Source organism: Nycticebus coucang, chromosome Y (assembly GCF_027406575.1).
Source record: "Nycticebus coucang isolate mNycCou1 chromosome Y, mNycCou1.pri, whole genome shotgun sequence".
Taxonomy (NCBI): Eukaryota; Metazoa; Chordata; class Mammalia; order Primates; family Lorisidae; genus Nycticebus; species Nycticebus coucang.
In genome coordinates, this window is record NC_069805.1 from 29,661,408 (window position 1) to 29,674,883 (window position 13,476).

General features: G+C 39.0%; 1 pseudogene; it reads right to left on the reverse strand.

Annotated features, from left to right (window-relative positions):
* Window positions 1–3,378: 3,378 nt before the first annotated feature.
* Window positions 3,379–3,557, reverse strand: LOC128579209 (uncharacterized; annotated as a pseudogene).
* Window positions 3,558–13,476: the final 9,919 nt, after the last annotated feature.

The window sequence follows — 13,476 nt, forward strand, 5'->3', positions numbered from 1 at the left end:
TGTGGGAGAGGGAGGAAGCAATGACTGGTTTATGCAGCTTTTCTCTTAAGGGCCTCCTCTAAACCCATGCAGCCCAGCCTGTTCTCACAGTTGGATAGAAAGAGTCCCTTTTCTGGAAATTAGTTCTCCATTAAAGTCCCTATCTGTAACTTCTCCTGGAATGAGTCTCCTCCTTTTGTGTTAAATCATGCAAACAAATCTAAAATACAGAGGATATTGCCAAGAAATGTCCTGCTCACAGTGTCTCTGATTTCCACACCCCATGGTACCCCAAAAGTAAAGGTCCCAGCTGCTCACCTTCCTCTTTCTCATAAATCTAGAACACATTCCCCTGGAAGGCAGAGATCTAATCCTTATCAAAGACTCCCTAGCACATGACTAGCCCCACCCCTGTGGCACTACTGGCAGGGCCACCTGGGGCAGAGGATGTGCACAAAACAGCACTCCTACCAGTGCAGAGTTCTATACTCTAGATCAGGTGTCCTCAAACTTTTTAAACAGGGGGCCAATTCACTGTCCCTCAGACCGTTGGAGGGCCAGACTATAGTTTTAAAAAAAAACTATGAACAAATTCCTATGCACACTGTACATATCTTATTTTGAAGTAAAAAAACAAAATGGGAACAAATACAATCACATTGCCTCATGTGGCTCGCAGGCCACAGTTTGAGGACCCCTGCTCTAGATTGTTGTGGTGATGGATACTGCGAGGGAACAGCAGCTTTGCCGCAAATGCAAGCTTGCTCCTGCAATGTTTTGGAAAACAAGAAGCAGGCTACATCTCAGATTGGCTTGTAGCAAATGAGCTTTATTTGGGACCACCTTATATTGTCAAGCAGTCACATACACTCCATTAATCTATAATCAAAGAATTTTTCTTCTTAACAATTCTTAGCTAATTTTAACTTTGCTTGAGGACATCAATTCTAAAAATCAACAATATCTATTCAAAACATTCCATCTTACATTATTTACGAACATGCTTCAACTAGCTGTAAAAATCAGAAACTTGGGGAGATAATATTCAGGATTTCCATGTGCCCATTAACATTTAAGAGACAAGCTTTATGATTCTGTTTATCCACAGAGCTTGAAGCTATACAGCTTTTAAGACAATGTTTTTCTCACATTGTCAACCTCTGAGCTGTATCTCCAGTAGCCAGGCTCTTAACCTGTGACCTATCTGGGCTTAACAACTGCATCATAAAGTCACTGAGAAGGGAATTTTACTTCCTGCTTTGCAAGCTCTATTTATGCTGACCAAGGCAGCTAGGTTTCGGCTACTGTGTTAGTAAAAATCATGTCAAGTCGTCTTTCCCTGCCTCAATGGCACACATGTGGGAATTTATCCCACACTAGATCCTCAGGATCTTGGTACATAACCTGCCTACACAGACTCACTGACATTCACATAATCCTTCATGGTACTGTTCAGTAGCAACAAGTCACTGAAAAATGTGCCCAGCAAACATATGACATCTTGGTTCACTGATGTGGTAATGATGATGAGCACCCAAACTCAGGTGCCTGTCCCTGAAATTTCATTAATCCCTGTCTCCTAGACTCCCTTACTCAATTCTTCCACTTGGAGTCATCAAATATCCTCAGGAGCCTTTCCAGGTTCTATTTGTCTTCCTTCCCCAGCTTGCCTCTAAGATCACCAAGCATCCCCTAGTTATCTCTATAATGGGATTTCCACAAGTCAAAATATCTACAGGTTCCAATCTCCACAATTTCCCAATTCACTGAGCCCAACTTTTCCAGGCTCTTGCTCCAATCTCACAAATTTTAATCCCTGGCACAACAGAGATGAGGGATTGGAAAAGAAAGCCTCTGCTTTATTGATATGAAGACTTCCAGCTAAATGGAAGGTGTCCCTGTACTCTGACTCCCTTATCTCCCTCCCTATCACAAAACACATTCTCCCACCAATGCTGCCTCATTTGGGCTCTGTGGAGGCTCTTCTCCAGGGTGACCAACTTGGAGTTCCACACCTGCCACGGTGCGGGACAAGGCCAAGGAGACTATTCTCCACTCACTCAGTCACAACTCAGCCCTCTCACCTTAGACTCTGGATAACTGTTGTAAGTCACCTGTTATGATGGTTTTGCCACCTCCAGTCACCTGTGATTCTAGATCCACTCCCAGCTCCAACACTTACTTGATCTATCACTTTAGACATGCAACTCAGCCTCCCTGTGACCATCCCTAATCTGAAAGCTGTCATGCGGACTATTGTCTACCACATCGTGTCTGCTGAGAACTCAGTTTCAAACAACTATCATTATTGTTCTCACCATCACGCACCAGAGGAAGAGGCAGGCACAGACACTCTCAAAGTTCTATTCTTTCTTGAACCTCATCACAAAACTGTGAGGCCTATAAAAAAGACTCATCACCCATACCTATTCCAGATGAGTAACACAGAACTGAAGAGGAAATTCACTGACACAGAGGCTCCTGGAGAGGCTGGCTCCTTCTGAAATCTGGCCTTCTTGCTCAAGATGCCTTCATCCCAAATCTCAGCACTACTACTAACCAAGCTGTGAACTCCTGGGGTCTCCAGGCTTGTCTAGTTCCCCAGCAAAGCATATCCATGCTGTCAGGGGGACAGGATATACTGGGAGGCCTGATTGAGTTCCTTCTGTCTACACCAGCTTCACTGGAATTGCTGCCGCAGAGGCCACGCTAAAGTCTTCACAATTCCATGTAAGGCAGTTTGCACAGAACTACCTTTGCTACCCCTCAGAAAGGTCATCCTAGGTGCTACCTATGACTAATAAAAGACAGTCTTCTCAGGGTAATTGGAAACATTTTGCCTTCTTTACAAGGAATATTTTGATATCTGGTCAGAGTGAATCAACTAGGAATGAATGAGTTTCTCAGATTCTTCTCATAAGCCACCTGAAGCACAAGTCACTAACTGGGCTATGGGCTAAGAATCTTGTGGTAATTGGAAGTGTCACAGGAAAAACATGTCTGTCCCATGTATACCCATTGGAACCCCAAACTGGGCAACACAACTGCTCATGTAGAACATGGGATTTCTCCATCATCCTGCTCCATAATATAGGCAGCCAGCCTGTCCTCATGCAGTACAGACAGAAGCATCAGAAGTTTGGCTTCCTGTGGAATGGTTGGGATAATTTGGGGTAGTAAGTAAGGCTCCCTACACAGACCCAGCAGCTTGGAGACAGCTACCTTCCAGTAGAATGGCTCTGCATTGGAGCCAGAGACCTGTTAATTCTACTAGGTCATCACCCCTGAAGAAAACTCACCCACTGTCACCTCATCTCATTACCAGGGGAATCCCATCTTCACACTTGTAACAAATGGACAAACACATCTCTCTTCCTGTTAGCCTACATTAGACATGACTGGTGATGTGCATCTTAAACTCCAGTGAGAGTGTAAAACACACACACACTCCTAATGCTGTACTTCTTCCAACCTGCAATTTTCTTTGCCCCCAACACTTGTTTCCATCTCCTGTCCCCCTCTTTTACTACTAAGAACAGATACTACACTTGATCTTAGCCAAAAGACCAAGAAGCGATGTCCCCTACTTTTACTTGATGAGCAGAATGTGATTAGTGTGATTTTTTTGGCATATGATATTCAAATTTTCTGGAACTTTTTCTGTAGAGGGGAAGAGAAACAATAAAGTTGGAAATAATGAAGACTTGAACAAGTTCAATTGCCTATATTTGAGAACCTAGTGAATCCAAACTGTATGGTTGAGACCTTCCACTGAGCTACCCTGAATTCCTAAGGGCTACCTGAACCCATGCTGCTGGATAGGGAGCTTTGTGGAGACTAAAGTACCCCCTTCTCGGATGATAATATGCTATACTGACTTCTGATTAACCCCTCTTCGGGGAACACTTCTCAAATATTTACTTTATCAACTGTTCCTTGTGCAAAAGCACATATTACTATAAATTCTGCCCTTAGGTCAAAACACCCTTGATGTTATCACACAAGTTAGAGATAATGATGCAAATGGGATTGGCATCTTCCTCTGGTCCAGTAAGGCCAACCTTAATTCTCTAATACATTAACATGTATACCTATTTCTTATAGTATATAAGCACTGTGTCTGGGGTATAACATCATGGACATCCACCTGTCCTGTTGCTACCCATGTCCATGCACCTCTCCACAAATTCTCTAATAAGTCACATCCTCTACTGATGAACTGAATTTGTTTGCCTTTTCCTGTTTCTTGGCTCTTTCTGTATTTGGCATTACTTTTCATGGATGGACCATTTATAAAACAACTGATGAGCCAGACAGCACAAATCAACTAATCAAAATATGGGCAAGGGTAAGTATTAGAGGGGAAAATCTGGTGTGTTACTACTCATCAATTTGGGGTAGTGTCGGCCATTTGGGAGATGCATGTGGACGATTAAGGGACTACAGTGATGCCCCCCAAAGCCAGAGGGACTAGAGAACTTGACAATAGAATACTTCATTACACTCTGGGGTAAGTAAGATCACCATGTGCATTAACAGTGAATTGGCCATTCCTAACAGCTTTGCAAGTGGCCACAGAAGCAAGTTATCTCCTAAAATGAAGGTTAAAAGTCTAGAAGAAAATTACTGTTAGAATATAATATGAAAATATGAACATCTATATTAGCATTTAGCTTTGTGGAGATATGAGCAACTGAGAAGTCACAGTAGGAAACTCTACCCTGTCATTTAGTGCAACTTGGAGCGTTAAAGCTGAATCAACCTAAAGTGTGACCATGTGACAGTCCATCTATATTCAAAAATTTGAAGGACAAAAAGTTCATTAATTACTTTAACTGAATAGGTGGCAAGTAAAAATGAGGATTTCTATGGGGGTGATTCTACACCCTGCAGACATGAGATATGTTAAGAAATAAATTTAATGTAGAGAAACTAAGTTTGGTTTGAAAATGTGGAAGGTCAAGTTTTCTTGGAAATCATCAACTTTTTTGAAATTATCTGTTTTAATCCACCATTTCCATTTTCTTCTGAAGACTCATACACACAGTTATTTCTGTCCCTACAGTCCTCTTACACAGTTCATTTATGTTGATATATTGTATTAAGTCTAAATAAAAACAAAATATCTCTATGTGTTCAATTGTCTTAGAAAAGGGCCATGTGCAAAATACAAATTGGGTAAAATTTTATGAATAGCGATTTAGGATTTAAAGTTAAGGCTTTAAATTATAGTCCCACATAATCTTTATTATAACTACATCTCCATTATTATGAGGAAGTGAAATGAACACAAAATAGTAATTTTGTGAACAATATTCTCTAAAATATCCATATTTTAGGGCCTCAGAAAAGAGACTATTAAAGTGGTTATTCCACTGTATTACCAAAATAGTATGTTATTTTTCAACTGTTAACTACAATCATGGACAAGACAAAAAAGTTTAGCAATAGTGGAAGAATCACATTTCATCATTGTTCATCAATGTTAAATCATTAAAAACCATTTAGTTTCATTAATCCAGACAAGGTTATTAGCCCAAAGTCTAAATAAAGCATTTTGAAATACACTGTGTGCTCATTGGTCACAAGTGCTCAAGAAGCATTACTTTTATCTAAGATAGTACTCCTAGAGTAAAGTTTTCTTTAAAAATGTAGGCTATTCAGAGGACAATGATTTGTATATTTTTATCACCTTTAGATAGGAGTTATTTTTATTGTCCTCTGATATCTGTAAAGATATAGGACTTATTTTTATTTTCCTCTGATCTCTGTAAAGATATTTTTTGGTCACCCTCAGTACAGTGCCGTAGCATCACAGCTGACTGCAACCTCAAACTCGTGGACTGAAGTGTTTCTCTTGCCTGAGCCTCCTAAGTAGCTGGGACTACAGGTGTTTCCAAAATGCCTGTAACTATTTTGTTGTTGTTGTTGTTGTTGTACTTGTCATTGTTGCTTGTAGCAGGCCCGAGCCAGGTTCAAACCTGCCAGCCCCGGTGTATGTGGATGGTGCCCTAGCTGCTGAGCCAGAAAGTTTTACTCTTTAATCCAGGGGGGAAAAATGTTCAAAATACCCTTTGTACACATATGTGCATCATACATTTATGATTCAAATCCCCCTCAAAAAACATTTTCTTTAGATTTTTTTAATGTAGTTTACATTTGCCATTGAACTTCCATGGAACAATTGATACTGATTATGTTCACATAACATTAAATGGCCACTCATAGCTCCGAGGCAGAAACGACAGATTACATATTTTCAGATAGCTGTTAAGAACAAAGTTATAGCATCAACTAATTTGATGATTGAACTACATCAATATTTGCTTTTGAATTTTTTGTGTGTGTGTGTGTGAGACAAAATCTCACTCTGTCGGCTTGGGTAGAGTGTCATGGCGTTTTGACTTACAACAACCCCAAACTCTGGGCTCAAGCAATCCTCTTGCCTCAGCCACCCCAGTATCTTGGTCTACAGGGACCTGTCACGATGTTCAGCTTTTTTAAAATTAGTAGATGGGAGGGGTCTCACTCTTGCTCAGGCTGGTCTAGAATACATAAGATCACTCAATTCACCTGCCTCCACCTCCCACTGTGATAAAATTAAAAGTGTGAGCTCCTGCACTTCCCATTTTTGAATAATTTTAAATATATTTTTTAATAACAATAACAATGTTTAAGATAAGGATTAGACACAAAAACCTTGCAAAGAATGAATAATTTTAAATATTTTCAATGCAAAGCATACGTGAATATGTTGACAACTATCCCTGTAAAACATAAGTTATTGTTCTTTTGAGAAATAACAAGAAATTATCTGGTCTTGACATTTTCCACTATAGTAAATACATGAAGCTAATGTAAAGTCTGAAAATGACCTTCAGTTTTCACTTGTGTGAATCCTCTGAGGCATTTAGAGTTAAGTTTTAATTAAATACTTGGGCACATTTATTGTATCTGTTAAAATGTTTGTCTATGTGTGAATTCCCTCATGATGTCCAAGTTGTGTACTTGGGATCAAATTCTTTACATGTGTATTATTAGGGTTTCTGCAGTGTACACATTTAGATATTTTTACATTTGTAGGGTTTCTCCTGCAATTTCTTCATATTGTCTAAGGCCTTTACTTTAAGTAAAGAACATGCCACTAGTTTTACATTTTTTGTGGTTTGTGATACATATTTTCTGATATTGAATAATCCTTGAAAGACAGTTAAATGTGTTGCTACATTCCTTCAAATTTAGGGTTTCCCCTCAATATTAAAGATTTATTTTTTAATTAAATCATAGCTGTGTGCATTAATGCAATTATGGAGTACAATGTTCTGGTTTTATATACAATTTGAAATACTTTGATCAAACTGGTTAACATAGCCTTCACTGCATTTTCTTAGTTACTGTGTTATGATATTTATGTTCAATCCTTAGTAGATTTAACATGTAAACTTGTAAAATGCACCATAAGTGTGGTCCCAACAATTACCCTCTTTCCACCCATCCTCCCCCCTCCCCAATATTAGGGATTTTTTTTTCTTTTTTATTTTATTTTATTTTATTTTTTTTATTGTTGGGGATTCATTGAGGGTACAATAAGCCAGATACACTGATTTCAATTGTTAGGTAAAGTCCCTCTTGCAACCATGTCTTGCCCCCATAAAGTGTGACACACACTAAGGCCCCACGCCCCTCACTCCATCCCTCTTTCTGCTCCCCTCCCATAACCTTAATTGTCATTAATTGTCCTCATATCAATATTGAGTACACAGGATTCATGCTTCTCCATTCTTGTGATGCTTTACTAAGAATAATGTCTTCCACTTCCATCCAGGTTAATATGAAGGATGTAAAGTCTCTATTTTTTTTAATGGCTGAATAGTATTCCATGGTATACATATACCACAGCTTGTTAATCCATTCCTGGGTTGGTGGGCATTTAGGCTCTTTCCACATTTTGGCGATTGTAAATTGAGCTGCAATAAACAGTCTAGTACAAGTGTCCTTATGATAAAAGGATTTTTTTCCTTCTGGGTAGATGCCCAGTAATGGGATTGCAGGATCAAATGGGAGGTCTAGCTTGAGTGCTTTGAGGTTTCTCCATACTTCCTTCCAGAAAGGTTGTACTAGTTTGCAGCCCCACCAGCAGTGTAAAAGTATTCCCTTCTCTCCACATCCACGCCAGCATCTGCAGTTTTGAGATTTTGTGATGTGAGCCATTCTCACAGGGGTTAGATGATATCTCAGGGATGTTTTGATTTGCATTTCTCTAATATATAGAGATGATGAACATTTTTTCATGTGTTTGTTAGCCATTCGTCTGTCATCTTTAGAGAAAGTTCTAATCACGTCTCTTGCCCATTGATATAAGGGATTGTTGGCTTTTTTCATGTGGATTAATTTGAGTTCTCTATAGATCCTGGTTATCAAGCTTTTGTCTGATTGAAAATATGCAAATATCCTTTCCCATTGTGTGCGTTGTCTCTTTGCTTTGGTTATTGTCTTCTTAGCTGTACAGAAGCTTTTCAGTTTAATGAAGTCCCATTTGTTTATTTTTGTTGTTGTTGCAATTGCCATGGCAGTCTTCTTCATGAAGTCTTCCCCCAGGCCAATATCTTCCAGTGTTTTTCCTATGCTTTCTTGGAGGATTTTTATTGTTTCATGCCTTAAATTTAAGTCCTGTATCCATCTTGAATCTATTTTTGTGAGTGGGGAAAGGTGTGGGTCCAGTTTCAGTCTTTTACATGTAGACATCCAGTTCTCCCAACACCATTTATTGAATAGGGAGTCTTTCCCCCAAGGTAAGTTCTTGTTTGGTTTATCGAAGATTAGGTGGTTGTAAGATGTTAGTTTCATTTCTTGGTGTTCAATTTGATTCCAAGTGTCTATGTCTCTGTTTTTGTGCCAGTACCATGCGGTTTTGACCACTATGGCTTTGTAGTACAGACTAAAATCTGGTATGCTGATGCCCCCAGCTTTATTTTTGTTACTAAGAACTGCCTTAGCTATACGGGGTTTTTTCCGCTTCCATACAAAACGCAGAATCATTTTTTCCAAATCTTGAAAGTACGATGTAGGTACTTTGATAGGAATGGCATTGAATAGGTAGATTGCTTTGGGAAGTATAGACATTTTAACAATGTTGATTCTTCCCATCCATGAGCATAGTATGTTCTTCCATTTCTTAATATCCACTGCTATTTCCTTTCTGAGGAGTTCATAGTTTTCTTTATAGAGGTCCTTCACCTTCTTTGTTAGGTATATTCCTAGGTATTTCATTTTCTTTGAAACTATGGTGAAGGGAGTTGTGTCCTTAATTAGCTTCTCATCTTGACTGTTATTGGTGTATACAAAGGCTACTAACTTGTGGACACTGATTTTATATCCTGAAACATTACTGTATTTTTTGATGACTTCTAGGAGTCTTGTGGTTGAGTCTTTGGGGTTCTCTAAGTATAAGATCATGTCGTCAGCAAAGAGGGAGAGTTTGACCTCCTCTGCTCCCATTTGTATTCCCTTTATTTCCTTGTCTTGCCTAATTGTTTTGGCTAGAACTTCCAGCACTACGTTGAATAGTAAAGGTGACAGAGGACAACCTTGTCTGGTTCCAGTTCTAAGAGGAAAAGCTTTCAGTTTTATTCCATTCAGTAAAATATTGGCTGTGGGTTTGTCATAGATAGCTTCAATCAGTTTTAGAAATGTGCCACCTATGCCTATACTCTTCAGTGTTCTAATTAGAAAAGGATGCTGGATTTTATCAAATGCTTTTTCTGCATCTATTGAGAGGATCATGTGATCTTTATTTTTGCCTCTGTTAATATGGTGGATAACGTTTATGGACTTGCGTATGTTAAACCAGCCTTGCATCCCTGGGATGAAGCCTACTTGATCATGATGAATGACTTTTTTGATGATAAGCTGTAATCTATTGGCTAGGATTTTGTTGAGAATTTTTCCATCTATATTCATGAGTGAGATTGGTCTGAAATTCTCCTTTTTGTTTGGGTCTTTTCCTGGTTTTGTTATCAGGGTGATGTTTGCTTCATAGAATGTGTTGGGGAAGATTCCTTCTTCCTCAGTTTTTTGGAATAATTTCTGCAGTACAGGAATAAGCTCTTCCTTGAAGGTTTGATAGAATTATGGAGTGAAGCCATCTGGACCACGGCATTTTTTAGTTGGAAGCTTTTTTATTGTTTCTTTGATCTCAGTGCTTGAAATTGGTCTGTTCAGGAGCTCTATTTCTTCCTGGCTAAGTCTAGGGAGAGGGTGTTATTCCAAATATTGATCCATTTCCTTCACATTGTCAAATTTCTGGGCATAGAGTTTCTGGTAGTATTCAGAGATGATCTCTTGTATCTCTGTGGGATCAGTTGTTATTTCCCCTTTATCGTTTCTGATTGAGGTTACTAGAGATTTTACTTTTCTATTTCTAGTTAGTCTGGCCAATGGTTTATCTATTTTATTTATTTTTTCAAAAAACCAACTCCTTGTTTCATTAATTTTCTGAATAATTCTTTTGTTTTCAATTTCATTGATCTCTGATTTGATTTTGGATATTTCTTTTCTTCTACTGAGTTTAGGCTTAGATTGTTCTTCTTTTTCCAATTCCATAAGATTTCTTGTGAGATTGTTGATGTGCTCTCTTTCTGTTTTTCGAATGTAGGCATCTAAAGCGATGAATTTTCCTCTCAAAACTGCTTTTGCAGTATCCCACAGGTTTTGGTAGCTTGTGTCTTCATTGTTGTTATGCTCAAGGAAGTTAATGATTTCCTGTTTTATTTCTTCCTGCACCCATCTGTTATTCAACAGAAGATTGTTTAATTTCCATGCCTTTGGGTGGGGTCGAGCATTTTTGTTAGAGTTGAGTTCCACCTTTAGTGCCTTATGTTCTGAGAAGATACAAGGTAAAATTTCAATTCTTTTGATTCTGTTGATATTTGTTTTGTGTCCCAGGATATGATCAATTTTGGAGAATGTTCCATGGGGTGATGAGAAGAATGTATATTCTTTATCTTTGGGGTGAAGTGTTCTATATGCGTCTATCAAGCATAGTTGTTCTAGGGTCTCATTAAAATCTCTTATATCTTTTTTTAATTTCTGTTTAGAGGATCTGTCCAGCTCTGTAAGAGGAGTGTTAAAGTCCCCTGTTATGATGGTATTATCAGATATCATATTGCTCAGACTGAGTAAGGTCTGCTTCAAGAATCTGGGAGCATTTAAATTGGGTGCATAAATATTTAGAATTGAAATGTCTTCTTGTTGTAGTTTTCCCTTGACCAATATAAAGTGACCATCTTTGTCTTTTTTGACTTTAGTTGCTTTAAATCCACATGTATCTGAAAATAAGATTGCAACTCCTCTTTTCTTCTGAATTCCATTTGCCTGAAAAATTGTCTTCCAACCCTTGACTCGGAGCTTTAATTTGTCTTTTGAAGCCAGGTGTGTTTCTTGCAGACAGCAAATGGATGGCTTGTGTTTTTTAATCCAGTCAGCCAATCTATATCTCTTCAGTGGGGAATTCAAGCCATTAACATTTATGGAGATAATTGATAAGTGTGGTAGTATTCTATTCGTCTTATTTTGTGAGAGTCCATTGCTTAGTTTTGTCTTTTGCATCAGTGTGGAGGTTAGGTTCTGTCCTTTGATTTCTGAGTTCTTACTTTGCTGCTGATCCATTGTGGTGGTCAGTGTGCAGAAGAGGTTGAAGTATTTCCTGTAGAGCTGTTCTTGTTGTGGCGAATTTCCCCAATGTTTGTATATCCATAAATGATTTGATTTCTCCGTCAATTTTGAAGCTTAGCTTAGCAGGGTACAGAATTCTGGGCTGAAAATTGTTCTGTTTAAGTAGATTGAAGGTAGATGACCATTGTCTTCTTGCTTGGAACGTTTCATTAGAGAAGTCTGTGGTAACTCTGATGGATTTGCCCCTGTAGGTCAACTGGCGCTTAGTCATGGCAGCTTGCAGAATCTTTTCTTTGGTCTTGACTTTGGACAGGTTCATCACAATGTGTCTTGGAGAAGCTCGGTTAGAGTTGAGGTGACCTGGGGTCTGATATAACTCTGAATGCAGTGTGTCAGAATCTTTGGTGATGTTTGGGAAATTTTCTTTTATAATATTCTCTAGTATGGCTTCCATTCCTCTGGGGCATTCTTCTTCCCCTTCTGGAATTCCTATAACTCGTATGTTGGAATGCTTCATAAAGTCCCATAATTCTGACAGTGAACGTTCTGCTTTCTCTCTCTTCTTTTCTGCCTTTTTTACTATCTGAGTTATCTCAAAAACTTTGTCTTCTACCTCTGAAATCCTTTCTTCTGCATGGTCTAACCTGTTGCTGATACTTTCCATTGCATCTTTAAGTTCCCTGATTGACTGTTTCATTTCCTTCAGCTCTTCTATATCCTTTTTATATTCTTCATATCGTTCATCTCTGATTTGATTCTGTTTTTGGATTTCCTTTTGGTTATTTTCCACTTTATTAGCAGTTTCCTTCATTGTTTCCATCATTTCTTTCATTTTTTTCAACATGTGTATTCTAAATTCCCTTTCTGTCATTCCTAACAGTTCTGTATAGGTGGAATCCTCTGCAGTAGCTACCTCATGATCCCTTGGCGGTGTTGTTCTGGACTGGTTCTTCATGTTGCCTGGAGTTTTCTACTGATTCTTCCTCATGAGTGATTTCTTTTATCTGTTTCCTTGCCCTAATTTTCCTTTCACTTCCTCTTGCTCTTTAAGTTCTTGTGCCTGTGGAAGTTGTGGGCGGGTTTAGACGGATTGAACACACGTGACCACTTGCCAGTTTTCCACTGTTTTGGTCCTCCTTTGGGGTCCAGAAGTCTCTCGCTGACTCCCTGTATCCTCATAGGAGTGATGATAGGCAGTTCCCACCAGCCAGAGATGCCTGGAGTCCTATCTCCCCAGACTCACGGTACTCAGATGCAAGGAAGCTGTTACTCGGCTGCCATCTTGCTCCGCCTCTTAGAAACATAATCTGCGGCCCCACCAGGCCCCTGCGGCTACCTAGGACGCCGAGCACCACTTCCCGGACCGCACGCCTTCTGCGCCCCACCTTGGGATTTTTTGATGTTGAGTAAGATGTTAAAAAGTTTTCCCAAATCTTCACATTGCTATTGTTTTTTTTTAGTGTGAATCTTCTGATGTATATAAACCTAAAGTGAGAGTTAATGGCCTTCCTACATACATCACATTTGTGGGGATTCTCTCTAGTGTGAATTCTCTGATATTGTGTAAGGTTTTAGCATTAGTTAAAGGCTTTGCACATTCTTCACAATTGTAGAGTTTCTCTCCAGAATGAATTCCTTTATGTCCAGAAAGATGTGAGTACTGGTTGAAGGCTTTGCAACATTTTGACATTTGTAGGGTTTCCTTCCAGAAGGAATTCTTTGATTTCTACAAAGGATTGCACACCCTTTAAAGGCTTTTCCACATTCCTAATTTACAAGGTTTCTCTCCAGTATGAATTCTTTTAAGTCATGCAAGAGTTGAGA